The 17,323-nt window shown below is 38.3% G+C and overlaps 1 protein-coding gene across 1 annotated transcript in view; it reads right to left on the reverse strand.

Annotated features, from left to right (window-relative positions):
- Positions 1–17,323, reverse strand: part of ppp1r12a (protein phosphatase 1, regulatory subunit 12A) — a 355,094-nt gene that overhangs the window by 226,491 nt on the left and 111,280 nt on the right.

Here is a 17,323-nt window from a genome sequence, read left to right on the forward strand (position 1 = left end):
TAACCACCCATACAATCAGATTGTGACACAGACTACGAATGCCGTGAATGTAATTACCCCGATCTACATGCTGTCAAATAAACTAACCACACGCCGTGGCGCAACGTTAGGAGCATCGCCTCTGGCGCTGACGTCCGAGGTTTGATTCCCGAGAGGGAGTGCAGTGGAGTTTGTACGCCTGATGAGCCCAGAATGAGGGCGAAACACGTGTCTCGTACTCTTTGCATTTATTTGACAGTAAACTATTTTCAACCATTCTATGATCTGCTCCTCACAAACTGAGGGCACCGTGGCGGATGTTAGCAGATTGCTGGCCAACCACAAGCGTTACCTGGTAGGTAACCACCCATACAATCAGATTGTGACACAGACTTCGAATGCCGTGAATATATAAAATACATATATACATACATACATTCACATATATATATATATCTATATATATATCTATATATATATATATATATATATATATCTATATCTATATCTATATATATATCTATATCTATATCTATATCTATATCTATATATATATCTATATCTATATATAGATATAGATATGTAAAGTTGTATATGTGTATATTATATATATATATATATATATATATATATATATATATATATATATATATATATATATATGGATGTGTATATGTATATATGTGTATATGTAGATATGTATATATATGTATATATGTTTATGTATATATATATATATATATATATAGTTACATAACCTCTAACACACTTCTCCGCTGCGAAACGCAGGTATTTTGCTATATGTAGATATCTGTATATGTATATATGTATATGTATATATATGTTTATGTGTGTGTGTGTGTGTATATTATATATATAAAAGACAGCAACACTCATAACAATGACAACACAATTACATTGACAATCATGTTACGTTATTTTTAAAATGTTTCCTTTTTTTTTTCATAACCTCTTTAACACACTACTTCTCCGCTGCGAAGCGCGGGTATTTTGCTAGTAAATATATATATATATATAATATATATATAATATATATATAATACAGCCGATTCCAGTTAATCGGACCACATCAGGACGCGATCATTTTGGTCCTAATAACCGGCTGGTCCGATTACACGAACATGCCCTATACGTGTGCAACCAAGACGGGACGTGCTATAAGTAAAATATTAAAATGTCATTATGACTTTTATTGTGCTGCACACGCGTATGGCGAACATACAAACAAGAACTATATACATGTACGGCATGTTCAGCATGCGAAGCACAATAAAAAAGGTTACATTACCAAATTCCTGTCAACGTTTGAAGAACTTGTCTAGTGTGATCTGACGCATTCTGCTGATGCACTGCACTTGAACAAAATCACCACAAACATCTAATGTATTAATGGTACTGCCTTCATTTCCCTCCTGCATGAAATAGCGGTGCAAAGTTTCAATGCATTTCCTGGAATTGTGCCCATTCTTCTCGCAGCTTATTCTCTTGTTTTAACAAGTGCGAAATTGTAGTCTTTGCCAAGCCGGTAATTTCAACCAACCAACACTGACTAGTGTTTGGTGGTTGTTGCCTGATCTGATCCAGGAAATCAATTTTTTCAGCTAACGTCAAGTCCCGCCATAGCATTTTGGCAGGGGAGACAAGACACACACAGTTCACAGACTGATGAAATCTTGGTGTTTCCAGGTCAAGATGTGGAGGTCAGGAGAGCCACAAAATGCTTGCCATTCAAAGCTTCGGCACTAAAAGCGTCCAGTTTGACTTTCTTGAAGCAAAAGCTTTCTCGCATAAACTTTAATCCTGATTGACAGGAAGGAATTCCTTGCACGGACACTCTTGTTTACGCTCAACTTCATGTCGTCTGCTACTGGGCGGTCCGTTTTAAGAAAGAAAGGGCAGGCATGTTCACCCCTACTGCTTTGCACATTTTCCAACTTCCTGACCTTTGATAAAAGCATAAATTCTCCTGGGGAGCCCAGGGATCCTCCCGATGTCGCTGACCTGCTTTACATCCGCTTTCTGCAGGCGACTTGTGGCTTCTTTTTCTTATTCTCTGTCACGTTCTTTGGTCCAATTAAACGGAATTTTGGTCCAAATAAGCGAACAATATTAGGCTTATGTAATATGATCTGCTTCGGTTCTTTAGGATTCGGTCCGAATAAGCGGCTGGTCCGATTAACCGGTGGTCCAATTAACCGGAATCGACTGTGTATATATATATATATATATATATATATAAAAAATACATGCATACAGTCAGCCAAGTATTTAGTCAGCCACCAATTGTGCAAGTTCTCCCACTTAAAAAAGATGAGAGAGGCCTGTAATTTTCATCATAGGTATACCTCAACTATGAGAGACAAAATGAGAAAAAAAATCCAGAAAATCACATTGTCTGATTTTTGAAGAATTTATTTAACTTGCACAATTGGTGGCTGACTAAATACTTTTTTTGTCCAACTGTATGTATGTATGTATGCATGCATGTATTTTATTTATATATATTTATATATATATATATTTATATATATTTATATATTTATATATATTTATATATTTATATATTTATATATATATATATATATATATATATATATATATATATATATATATATATATGAGAGAGAGAGAGAGAGAGAAAAGCAAACAATCAAAAATCAATAGGTGCTCTTTGGGCTTTTAAGTATGCTAAGCACTGTGCGGGAAGCATATCGCGCAGCAAAGCAGCCACAAGTAAGCCCAGCAAGGAAGGGAGCAATGTGAAGGTATTCTTTCAGCGTTTTTTGAGGAGCGTCTGTATCCTCTAGGGGTGCGAACAGCCACCCTGCTCACAATATATTTGAGGAGTTTTATTTAATACGTAATATGTGCTCTGATTGGGTAGCTTCTCAGCCATCTGCCAGTAGCGTCCCTTGTATGAAATCAACTGGGCAAACCAACTGAGAAAGCATGTACCAGAAATGAAAAGACCCATTGTCCACTGAAACCCACGAACCAGCGAAAAATCCGCGATATGTACTTAAATATGCTTACATATAAAATCTGCGAAAGTCGAAGCGTGATATAGCGAGGGATTACTATATATAAACATTTTAATTTGATGATTGCATATAGCACGGAACTGACCTCTCTGTACTATTCCTTCCTTTGCATGTCCTGGTGTACAAAAGAAACAGCACCATGCACCAAAATGTGGAGACTGGGCAAGATCAAGAAAAAAAAAAAAAAAAATGCGGTCACTAATTACAACCGCAAGAAGGCATGCGAAAGAATGTGAATATGAATAATGTTGCATCAGTGCCACAATGTTTTCCGAAATGTACTATACAGGTCATAAAATGAATTATTCCAAATATCATATACACCTATGTCTGTTTTTTGTCAATGCGGCTTTGACATCATTACCCATAAGGTGCATACTAATTCAGCGTGAGCAGGAACACTCAATAAAACTGAATTAAAAAAATCAAGTGACTGTGAGATACGAAGAAGGCAGATTCACCAGCGTTTGTATGTCAGCTTTTATCCCCCCGAATCAGAGAATTTCCAGTTCCATTGTCTCAAAACACCACACTCACATCTACAGTTATTCCCAGTTTCAAATAAAAACTAACAACGTCAGATCAGTCGTATCGTGATTGTGACTGACAGAATAAAATTGGAAAAAAAAACGCTAACTTTTACAATTACTATAAATATACATCGGCTGTTAGAGGCGCAAATCAAATGTATGTTTTTATTGTACAATATTAACAACAAGAGCAGCTCACTACTCAGAACGGTAAATTTGCCCAGCACCCAGGATCGAACCCATGACCTTTTGATTACAAGTCAGCAGTTCTTACCGCTGAGCCATGGAAGCGGTCATACTGTACTTGCACCTTTTGTGAAAGTGTTTATTTGATATTTGGACTTCAGGCTTCATACATTATACAGTTCATGTCGACATTTGTCATTTATTACTAAAACATGAAAAACGTTTCTGTTTTAACGATGTGTTTACATAAATTGTTGTAGACATGGAACTCACATGAAATACATGTATTCCAAATAATGATCTATTATTTCCCCTCAAACTCCAGCACTTCACTCCAAAATGATCAAGGCTTGAACTGGGCCCTTTCTGCGGCGGTGGGGGGGATGGTATAGCAGGCTGCATGCTACTTGTACTTACTGACACATTTACAACACAAAAGATGCAGACGGACAGGTGCAAAGGGATTTTAAGGTGGGCCGGATTTACGAGTTTTTTCACAGGTTTTGGTAAATCAAGTGTTAAACTATAATGGAAGCCTTTAATGATTACAAAACCATGAGAAAATTCAGTAATGTCACATACGATATAACTGCATGTTTTATGTTGACAGGTACATGATGAATGGTAAACAATTTGACAGCTTTATAATTTTTTTTAAACTTGGAAAACAATGTCCATGAAGACATTATTTGTGTGAAATGCACAACTAATAAAATGAGACAAAAACTAAGATAATTCTGAAAAGCTAAAACTAAATAAAAACTAAAATTAGAAAATGAAGAACTACATTATATAAAAGCAAATAACTAGTTGTGTTACCCAGCTTCTCCCAGGATATTTCCTCAAGACAATGGGCCTCATTTATAGTGCCAACGGTTAATCAGATCTATCAAAATAAACTATGTAAGCAAGTCTGTATACAATGCCCATTCCCCAGAAAGGATTTTGATATATCATTTTTTTCCAGTTGTTAAAAAAAGAAAAAACCTAAAACGTTAAAAAAATGGTTTGACTGATCAACTGAAATTTGGTTGTTATAGAAAAAAAGAAAATTAGCCAACACACGTTTTATTTTTTTAGTATTTGAAATTTCTCAATACTAATGCTATAAGCAAGTGCCTTATTTTAAGGCACACCATCTATTTAGGCTGCCACCTAAAGGCCGCAAGCACAACATTGCCACTCTCCAATGGTGTGAATTGACAAGTGAATAAGCAAAGGTGTGCTGACAAGAGAGGAAAAAAACAAGATGACATGTGGTGTGACCTATGAAGAGGAAGAAGGAAAGTTCACCGAAGCTGAATTACAATGTGGCTACACACACAAGGTGCACTATATTTCTCAAGTACAGCTGCCAGGGAAATGCAGGAGGATTTGTATTCCTTGTGCCCATAACAAACCCCGACCAATGGTGCTAGCCCATCTTAAAAGGAAGAGGGAACAGACACTGTATACAGCGTACATACATAAAACCAAGGGGCACCAAAAACACCACCTCCTTCAATTTATTATACTCTGAAATGCACAGACAGACCCCCATAGCCTTGCACGTGTGTAACATCACCGTCAAAACTCAAGTGTAAGGGCGTGACATTTACAGCTTCACCCAGACTCTGACTGTGAATGTAGTTCACAATATTATTTCCCTATAAGGTATCATCTGTGACTTCATTCATTCCCCACAATACATACACCAAATAATGAAATGCTTACAAAGTGTATAGAACAAAAAACAAACAATCTGTTGTGTTAAGAATCAATGAACTTTATTCACTTTGCTAGTGTTTTCTTTCTTTAGATCATGAATACACATTCAACGTATGTTGATATATTCCCCTCACATACTGTATATAAACATTTTTAATAATTAAAAAAAAGATCCCAAGGACTTCAGACCTGTTGCTATTACCTCATACATCAAGAAGACCCTTCAGAGGCTGGTCCTAAGACAGCTACAACCCCTGGTCTCAGAACATCTGGATCCCCTGCAGTTTCTCTATCAGACACACAGGTGCAGAGGATGCTCTCATCTATATGGATCCACAAAGCCTACTTCCACTTGTACAAAGCCAGCACTACATTCAGGATACAGTAATCCCTCGCTACTTCGCGGTTCATTTTCCGCGGATTCACGACTTCGCGGATTTTATATGTAAGCATATGTAAATATATAACGCGGATTTTTCGCTGCTTCGCGGATTTCTGCGGACAATGGGTCTTTTTACTTCTGGTACTTGCTTCCTCAGTTGGTTTGCCCAGTTGATTTCATACAAGAGATGCTATTGGCGGATGGCTGAGAAGCTACCCAATCAGAGCACGCAGTTAATTTCCTGTATGCTGCTGATTGGCTCAGCGACGGAATGCTGCATTAACCAGGAAGTCTCATCTCACTCATTCAGCATTAACGTGCTACTGCTTGAGGGGCCGTGTCCAAGCGCCAACAGAAGATGCAAATGATTGCAGAAAAGGTAAAAGTTTTGGATATGTTGAAGGAAGGGAACAGCTACACCGCTGCAGGACACCATTACTGCATCAATGAGTCCACGATTCTTTTTATTTAAAAAGGAGGAAAAGCATATAAGATCTACGGCTGCAGTGTCCTTTAACCAGGGCGCAAAACGAGTTGCAAGTGGACGTGATAAGGCAGTAGTCTGGATGGAATCTGCTTTAGGAATCTTTGCAACAAGGTCGACGACATCATTACCGCCTACAAGCTGCTACGTGTACTTCGCTATACAGTAAGTGTAAACTTCTCTACCGATTTCATATTGCTTAGCAGTTGTCCCTGTTATTAATAGAGTAAAGGGTGGGTTGTAAACAATACAGGGAGGGTTTAAAAACGTCCAAATATACGTTAAATAATTAAATAAATATGGTGTCCCTACTTCACGGAAATTTAGATATCGCGGTCGGCCTTGGAACCAATCTCCCGCGATAAGTGAGGGATTACTGTATTGTTCTTTGACTTTTCCATTGCTTTTAACACTATTCTGCCTCATTGACTGTAGGGGTTCCAAGCTTTGAATCGACGCCCATATAATCTCCTGGATCATGGATTACCTGACCAAAACAGAGCAGTTTGTGAGGATAAGGGACTGTGTGTCAGAAATGGTGGTGTGTAATACTGGAGCACCTCAGGGAACGATCCAGTCTGCCTTCCTATTTAACCTCTACACAGACTTCCAGCACAATACCAGCGCTTGCCATCTAGAGAAATTTTCAAATGACTCTTTCATCACAGACTACATTAATAATGGAGATGAGTCAGAGTACAGTAAAGTTGTAGTGGACTTTTCCTTGTGCTGCTGGGACAGCAAACTGCAACTCACCATCAGTAAGACAAAAGCTGGTGCTGGACATCTGGCGTGCCAAGAAGCTTCTAAGACCAATCACCATTCAGGGGGAGGAGATGGAAGTGGTGCAGAGCTAAAAGTATCTGGGGGGTTTATATAAACAACAAACTGGACTGGTCTGACAACACAATGGCACCATACAAAGAGGCCAGAGCAGACTGTACTTGCAAAGGAGACTCTGGTCTTTTGAGGTGTGCAGCAAACTACTGGAAATGTTCTACCAGTCCATAATAGCCAGTGTGGTGTTCTACGCCGCATTCTCCTGGGGAAGCAACATGAGCTCAAAAGAAGCACAATGCCTGAACAAATTTATCAGGAAAGGTTGCTCCATCATATGGCGAACAAACCGTTAACACACTGGAAACTGTTGTGAAAAAGAAGATGATGGCAAAATTGGATGTGATTATGAAAAATCCTCTACATTCCCACCAGGATTCGCACTCATGGAGCACTTACTGTAGAATCAGGCTCATTCCATCACGCTGTGCTAAGTAGCACCTATGGGGGTCTTTCTGTCTACTGCTATTCAGCAATTCAATGCTTCCACCCTATATACTCATTAAGTTTACTTTATTTACTTACTTATCAATTGATTGGCTGTATTATCTGTCCTGTGAGACTGTATAATTGTTTTTTTATGTTTCTGTGGCTGTATGTATATAAATTTCCCCAAGAGATTTATAAAGCTTATCTAATCAAATTTGTATGTTTTATACACTATGGTGTAATGTTGTACTAAAAATCTCATGACACAAATTCTCTTCACAACAGACAAATATATTCCTTGGTGTTGGACATAACCTTATTGGTTTTTTAAATGTCATTTTATTGTCAAACCCACTTAATCCAAATCCTGGCTACCCGGTCTTCTGGCTCAAGGAAGGTGGGGGGTGCATTTCAGAATGTAATGTATGCATTTCAGTATATAATACAGTAAAACTTCAAATATCCGTCAGGGGTTGGGACCGATGCCATGACAGATAAGAGAAAAGACACAACAGAACAGCTACTTTAAACATGATATACAGTAGATCAGTTTAGCGATTAGTTGTATTTACAAAACAAAAGTATATTAACAAAATTCATAGTATTAACAAAAATTAATAATATAATGACCAGTGTAATAAGCAAATACAACTTGGAGGTGCTGAAGTTTTCAATGTTTTACTTGGAGTCTTCGTTCCATAACAAATAGTGCCCTGTCTTCCACTCCGTTATCTGGGTTACAGAAAACAATAAAGAGTGCTTTCCCTACCAATAATTATTACCTGCCACTCACATTCTGCCTTTTTCTATACTGCAAACACACCTGCTAATTGTCTGCTGACCCCTTACTCAAAAATTCCTTCTGTTGTATCTTTTTTTCTAACTTATCCTGTCACTCATCTCCTAAGAAGCGTGTCCGTTCCTCACAGAACAGGATCCCTTCACCAAGTCCTATCACTTACACAGCATTCCGCCCTTTCTGCTCCTGCACAATGCATCCCAAGCTGCCTGCACATCACAATATATTAACAAGACATAACAGAATGCAGAAGAACATTAACATTAATACAGAAAAACATTACCGTCAGTGGTTTCAATTTTTAAAAAAAATACAAACAAATATTGTACATAAAGTACTTGGTTATATAGTGGTTCCGATTAACCGACAGCACTATAACTTAGGCCCATCGTCTTTGCAAATTTCCCAGGTGCAGCTAAGTAACAAAATAAAAACACTAAATGAAAACAAAGTAAAAAAAATATTTTAAGACTAGAAAAAACACTGATAGCAATAATGCAGCTACAGTAAATATTGTAATAGTGAAATGACCTCACAGGTGCGTAGTGTGAATATGTGGTACTGAGACTCACGGGTCTTATAATTCTAACTTTGAGGAAAGAGTTATTTCAGATAAGACAGACAGAAGTTTGGAAGTAAGGTAAATATATTCAGTGATCACTGTACCAGAGAGAGGCGACAAGTTGCAATTTGATTAGCACATGCAAGTAGGAAATGTCACTGAACTCTAGACATATGACAATGATGACCTTATGAACTAATACTGTGTGGTGCACTAAGTAGGCTCTAAGGCTGATCAAAGCATTACTTTTGGTTTCTGAGACGTCAATTTGCAGACCATCTACACCAGCATTTCTTTAACTACCGTATTTTTTGCACCATAAGACACACCTAGGTTTAGAGGAGGAAAACAAGAAAAAAATATTGTGAACCAAATGGTGTACTAATATGCTTAATAAAATATAGCAGAATAATATTTCAACCATGTAAATTCAATAGCGGTATTAAGAAACATCATCACTGTCATTAACAAATAAGGAGAGACTTTAAGGTTCAAGCACTCTTCTAGTTTTATGGAAACCCCAAGAACTCCTCATCACTAGTGTCAGAATTTATGAAGCTCAGTTGCTCACAATCACTTTGCAGGAGCACATACCTATCATCACGCGGCATAACCTGTCCAAAGCCACCAGGGGACAAAGGACGTTTGGACCAGTGCTCCCTGAAGTTATATCGCCAGTCTAGTCCCATCTATATTTGTAATGCCACAAAGCCCTTCATCTCGTGTTTTGTTGTGGGTTTCCAGTTTGAAAAATGAGAATGCGGTGCAAGTACAGCCCTCGATTCAAAAAATTGCTCTGCATACCTGTTTGTCTCGTCTGACAGTAGCTGAAAGGCAGCTTCAGGAAAGAACAGCCTGAAGTAGTCCAGCGGCTGGTAATCTGTCGAGTCCAACAGCAAGCCATACTGTCTTGTGAAGTCCGGTTGCCAGTTTGGCTCCCAAGGATCAATGTCTAGGTATTCCTCCCACACAAACCTTGCCATAGGTGCATTGGCTGCATGAATTTGCTCAGCTGATGCCAGTTCCTCACTCTCTTGTTCGATGATCTGATCACTCTCAACAAAATCAGAGTCAGACTCAGTGATAATGCGCAAAACATCGTCTGCTGAGTATTTTGTTTTCTGCACTCGCTTCGCTCCCTAGTGAGATGTCAATGCCATCTTGCCTTTGCTTACATTTGTTTACATTTCACAACTCACGCACATGCAAGGATTAGATGCCGAGTCAATGAGTCTAACATTCCTCCAAGCACAGAGGGAATGCCTGTAACGTAACAGTGAGTTTTGTCGCTCTCTACCCCTGGATGTCGACTTTTGTCAGGTAATACACATCATGGTCTGAGACGCAATATTCACTCCATAAGACGCACAGACATTTCCAACCTTCTTTTGGGAGAAAAAAAAAGGTGCGTCTTATGGTGCGAAAAATATGGTATGTGCCATGACTCAAAACATCTCCAATTGGGTCGTTCTGAATTGTGAATTGCAACTGAAGTGAATGAGAAAAAGTAGCGAACAGTTTGTGGAAAGCCCTGCAAATCGTCACTGCTTGCATGGCTGAAACAAATCCATAACCCCCCCCCAAAAAGAAGCAGTTTGTCGGCAAATCTTCATGGCAACCCTTCCCCACCCCTACCCCCAATGGGACAATGGTCAGTGGCAATTCTCTGAAGGGACACAAGGACGATTTTAGGGGGAACAACACGCCACTGTTCTGCAGCAGTTATGGGTCACAAAGGCAAGCAATTTGGAAAAATTGGGTTGCAAAAAAAAAAAAAAAAAAAAAAAAAAAAGAAAGAAAAAAAGGAAAACACTGGTTTACACAGCACAAATAAACAAACTGAAAAGGACAGAGGTTAGCACTAATGTATTAGTATTCCCAGTGCCATCATTATCTTTCTGAAGTTTGCATGTTCTCTATGCATCCATGTGTTTTCCCTCCACTTTCACAAAGATATGCATATGTATTAAATTACAGAATTAGCAGCTTTCGCCTCCTGCTGGAGTCATTGCAAATGCTTGTTTAAAAAGTCCAGTTTCCATTCACAACTTTCATTGTGGTTTAAATTAAAGCCACACTGTATGGGAAAATAAGTGCATTAGCACTGCTTGCCAGGGTAAGTGTTCCCAGAAATAGAATATAGCTTCTGTTGCTTTTTGGGATCTGCTTTTGCCATATTCACCTTTATGCTAGAATTAAATGTTTTCAGAATATGGACAAGTGATTAAAAAAATACTTGAGTACTTTTGAAAAATGGTTAAAAATATTAACAGAATCATTTAAGCACACAAAAAACAGGAACAGCAAGTCGCTATAAATATCCATGACCAGGATGGTGGTCTATTATCACAGTGTAACTGCAAACACTCAGCACAATACTATGGTATGGGCTAAGGAGTTTTGAATAACGACTATACAGCATAAAGCAATGGGAAGAGGACTGGCAGATTTCAAACCTCTTTGTGTGAAAGTTCGTTTGAGTTTAAGTTAGTGTGAATTGGCAAAAAATCTGCAAGTCTTCACTCCACTTTTTGATGTTTGATAGAGACTAGCATGGCTTTCTTGTATAGCTGCTAATAGCAATTATTCAGTCATATGTTTAATTCAATTGTTGACTTTATGCTGTATGCAGATCTCTTTCAAATATTATATGCACTTTGCCACTTGATGCCTGTTATTAACACTCCAGAATGAATGAAGCCTGCATAAAACTCTCTTCCCTCCATACCACCTACCCTTCGCACAAGACTGAAAATACGGAAAGTATTCAGACCCCCTTCAATTTTTCACTCTTTGTTATATTGCAGCCATTTGCTAAAATCATTTAAATTAATTTTTTTCCTCATTAATGTACACACAGCACCCCACACTGACAAAAAGAATTTTTGAAATTGTTGCAGATTTATTAAAAAAGAAAAACTGAAATATCACATGGTCCTAAGTATTCAGACCCTTTGCTGTGACACTCCTATTTAACTCAGGTGCTTTCCATTTCTTCTGATCATCCTTGACATCACCTTCATTTGAGTCCAGCTCTCTTCCCTACATACCACCTACCCTTTGCACAAGACTGAAAATACGGAAAGTATTCAGACCCCCTTCAATTTTTTCAATCAAGTCCAATCAGTATAATCAAACACAGCTGGACTCAAATGAAGGTGATCTCAAGGATGATCAGAAGAAATGGAAAGCACCCGAGTTAAATATGAGTGTCACAGCAAAGGGTCTGAATACTTAGGACCATGTGATATTTCAGTTTTTCTTTTTTAATCTGCAACAATTTCAAAAATTTTTTGTCAATGTGGGGTGCTGTGTGTACATTAATGAGGAAAAAAATTAATTTAAATGATTTTAGCAAATGGCTGCAATATGACAAAGACTGAAAAATTGAAGGGGGTCTGAATACTTTCCGTACCCACTGTAGGTCTGAGCAAATTTTGGTGTTTCACCCTCTCCGGGGTGCAAGGGTCCAGATTGATGGTATATTTGGCCATGTATTCTGTAACAATATGGACCATGGCCTGGAGGCAGGGATATTTGTGCGCCCAATGGATGCACAGGCTAATGCACTGTTGTACTTTCTAATATTTTCCAAGAAGTGCTTGGAGTTTGGGTCTAAATATGTCAACAGGTTCTTAAACCTGTCAGGGTATCTGTAAGGGTTAATTTGAACTCAACCTTTATGGCAGCAATTGTATTCTGCACGTTGCTTGTTCTCACAGGTGAAGTTGAATGAGTTGCAATGTTTGCACAGGTTGGCAAATGCGCCAGAGTGGTGCTCCGGAACTTCGTCCTCAATAACATCTGTGTGATTGCACATGGCAATGCCGTGCCACTGAGCATTTTCACGCCGCAAGGCATGGGCTGCTCAATGTCTTTCAACCTGTGCTGCATTTGCGGCTGCTCGAGCTTCTTCAGTTGCTTGTGCACGGCTGGCACGATTTCTTTCAGCATTAGTAGCATTCTGTAGCGCACGTTCATCTGTACTTTGTGTTCGATTTTCACGATTTCTTTTAGCGTTAGTAGCATTTGTAGCCGCATGCTACTCATTCGTTTGTTGTGCACGTTTTGTACGTCTGGTCACATTAGCAAGTCTACGTTCCTCGTCAGTCATGTGACTTCGTTTCCTACGCATCCTTTCCACGGCCGCTGCTGTTGTGGCTGCGTTGCGATCATCACTCATTTTAGGTCTGAGATTGGCTAAAATTTAAACAATGACCGTTGTTAATACCCAGCCGTCATAACTTATGCTTCTAACTTGTATTCAGTCAAGGTGTTGATGCAAACACCATACATACGTGGTATTGACGCGAACACCATACATACAGATACTATCAAATTATATATAAGGATAATTCATTTTATTCAAAGGTACCTTTCAAGACACTCAAGGACACCTTAGAAAAAGTCAAAAGAAATTTTAAATCAAATAATAAAATATAAATACTAAAAGAAAAAACATAAAAACAATACAATAAAAAAAAATACAATTAAAATAACGATAGATAGATAGATAGATAGATAGATAGATAGATAGATAGATAGATAGATAGATAGATAGATAGATAGATAGATAGATAGATAGATAGATAGATAGATACTTTATTATATACATGTGATCATAAAAGTACAACACTGTACAATCCAGGTGACTAGGCAAGTTTAACCTCCTTAGCGTTAATTATTTTTCCTCAAAAACATTGCATTTTTTGGCTTGAAAAATGACTTATTAAATCTCATCTTTGTACTGTAAAATGTGCAAAACACTAAAAGTACAAAGTCAAATGTGATGAAAGTATAATAATAAGAATGAGAAGGAAGGAGGAGGAGGAAGGGGAGAAGGAGGAGAAGGAGAACAACAACAACAAACAGCAAGTAACACTTTCTGTTTCAATTTCACTGCCTGGAGACAGGTTCACTTCATCATCACAGCTTTTTTTAAAAGATGCCGAGATCTAAAATTCCTGAGATGAACAATCTGTGTATGACCGGAGAGATGAAACAAACTAAGTATAAGAAATATCACAGATTCCAATGAAGACTAATCTGTCCAACAAAATACTATGGGAGAGCAACACCATAAAGGTCATCGCCCCACATTCAGCGGCCATTATCAGATTATTAATGATTTTAACCAAAACAATCTCTGTACTATGGAAGGGGTGAAAACCAGACTGAAACTACTCTGATAGATCATTTTCATTAAGATATGCTTGTACCTGTGCTGCAACTGTTGTTTTCAAGTATTTTATATATAATTGGGCGGAATTTGTTCAAATTATCAGGGTGAGCACCAGGTTTCTTTAAAATGGGAGTATGGTATTCATCTTAAGAGCTGAGGGAACAATACCAGAAGAAAGCGATGAATGTACAATATCAATTATTAATGAGACAACAGAAGGCAGACATGCTTTTACCAAATGAGTGGGAATTAGATCTGAGAAGTGGAAGATTTAGATTTTTTTTAATAGGAACAGAGATTTCAGAGACAGAATGGAGTGCAAACAATGAAAGGGAATTTAAGCAGGACCTACCAGAGGCACAGTTAAGAGTATTGTGTAGTATGATGTCAGTTGCTGGTGAATAATGTCTCTCTATTATAAAAGAAAATCTTGAGACAAGACTATTGCCAAGAGATTTTTTTCAAGTCCCGCGAGATGAGACTATTGCCAAGAGATTTTTTCCCCCAAGTCCCGTCCTCCTCTCGACCATTTCTCATTCGTGTGAATGCTTTTGTCAGACAGTTCCTGTACTCTCAGCTCTTATAAATTGTTATAATCAAATTCACAAATTGGTTAAATGCGTATCAATAGACTATGCTGAAACAGCTGGTGGTGATGTTGCGGAAGATGAAATCATCAACTTACAATATCCCGTAGAATATCTAGAACCGTTAACACCATCCGGTTTTCCACCAGCCCAATTACTGTTGAAAGAAGGATGTATCGTACTGTTATTGTGAAATTTATGTATGAGTGATGGGCTATGCAATAAGACAAGATTAGTTGTATTCATATCACCTACCAACATAAAATTAGGCAACATGGCACAGAAAGAAGTTAAAAAGCTTGAAAATTCATCTAAGAAGTCCTTATTACGTCAAGGTGGTCAGTAAACAGTGGAAAGTAGAGTAGGAGTGGGCCCACCGATTTGTAAAACAATGGAATCACTGAAAACACTTTCGACTTATCATTATACATTTCTGTGAGACCACACCCTCTACCAGAGGCCCAAAACTGACAGGTATATACAAACCCCTTGTTGCACAGCCTGATTCAGATGTAAAAAGTCATTAGGCTGCTGCCAGGTTTCAATAAGATACATAAAAATCATACTTATGATCGTGCAAAAGATCAAAAACTAATGGACCCTTATTCGTAAGCGATCAGATGTTAAAAAGTCCAAAAGCAATGTTGTTAACATCTGGCCTATAGTTAGCCGTCCTAGCAAGCTTAGACAGCATGCAGTAATTGGCAGTCTGGCCAGATTTCCCTGAGGGTCGCTGACTGAAAGACCAAAAGCAACATATTGGTTTTGTGTCATTGAAAGTAAGTTCCGATGGTACCTACGATGGCTATATCTCCAACAGACATAAATAACAAATTAAATGCTGCAAAGAAAAACAATTCCTAATTTTGCCATTTAACGATCTATTATTCCATAAAACAATCCAATCAAAAAGAGTAGGGACGACTTTTTATTTTTGTCAATAAAAAGTAACAAGTTTGTGTTTAAGTGTCCTTAACTCATTGGACTGCAAAATTAACATGGAACAAAGGTTAACCACTTGTTTTAATTTGCTGTTATTTCTAAATCCCTCAACCTGTCGGTACTTTTATAATATTCTTCCATGTTCACATTATATTTATAACATCTGTGGCAGATAATGAAATGTACATTTTTTAATGTGCCCTATCATACCCTAAACACGTGATACAGTGCAATATAGTATATTCAGAATCCAGTGAGAACTGCAAGAATTTTACAGTTGTAAAAACAGCACAATGTGTCTCTGAATTTTGTTTGGTTTTTTTTTTTTTAACCAGTTTCAATTGTGTGTCAGGAAGCTTATTATCATTAATTTGTTTTTATTTGTATTGATGAGTTTTCAGTAAATAATTTAAATACACAACACACACACTAAACTGGGTGAAAATAAAACTAAACGGTTTCTGTGATATTTTTGGACTCGCTTTTTGTGAAGTTCACTATCAGGTTTAAAGAAAGAGCATCTCCTTAATGGCAGGTATAAATGAAGTGGAGGTCAGACGAGAGAGAGAGACCGTTCATTTCTAGAAGTGTCCAGAGTACCACTACACCATAACAGCATATTGATTATCTGTCTTAAGTTATAAAGTTACCATTAAACAGTAAAAGTCATGGTGAAATTTCCCAAGAAATTAGATTATTGCAATAGTTTTAGTAGCAACCCTATACACACGTATACAATACTTATACCCTTATAGATATACATTTCTTTATATTAGCAATTTAATATTTCCTATTAAGGAGGTTTCTAAAACAAAAGGACATTTCCAATGTTGTAACAAACACAAGTGTTCAGAAAAAATATAATACATTATAACTATACTAGCCAACCCTCGGCGTAGCATATGCCGCATAATTATGTATTGATGGGTGAACACTTCCTGAAAGACACAGTTGCCCAAATGGGGTGGGTTTGAGGATACGACTGTAAGTGAATGCAAAGATGGAACTCTGGAGTGAGGGCGGGGAAGCAGGCCCGAGAGGTTTCGGGTCCTAACCGTCCAACGACGGGTCGGCACAACCGGTAACAATCCTTCCGCAGGTTCACCTACAGAACCCGTGTTAGGACATTTACATCCTTTAGATAGGCAAGTTCGATCGTCTGACACCCATTCCGCCCCCGCCATTCTAGTCTGCCGATTTCTTAAGTCATCTCTAAGTCAGCGTCCAGTACGCACTGCCTGCTCATGTGTCTGCCCCTAACTCCTCCTCACCTAAATTGTTTTCGTCTGTGTACAGTCCACATGCACTTGTGAGTCACGTTGACTGTTCATTTTCCACACACTGCCTCAGTCGCATGCACCTGTGAGCCACGTTCAGGCCGGGTGAGGTTTCCCGTGTTGAGTCCAATTAAGCCACAGGCTCCACAGCTGGTGGTGCCCTTCTGTTAATTCCTTTCAGTTTCAGCTTTGCAACCATACTCTCCCCGGAACCCAAAGACTTTGGTTACCCGGTTGGCTGCCCAGCAGATCATGGGAATAACGCCGCCAGATCACCATTGCATCGTGTATGGTCGGAACTACGACGGTATGTGATCTTCTTCGAACCTCCAACTTTCGTTCTTGATTAATGAACTCATTCTTGGTAAATGCTTTCGC

The sequence above is a fragment of the Erpetoichthys calabaricus genome, chromosome 1 (genome assembly GCF_900747795.2).
Source record: "Erpetoichthys calabaricus chromosome 1, fErpCal1.3, whole genome shotgun sequence".
Classification (NCBI taxonomy): Eukaryota; Metazoa; Chordata; class Cladistia; order Polypteriformes; family Polypteridae; genus Erpetoichthys; species Erpetoichthys calabaricus.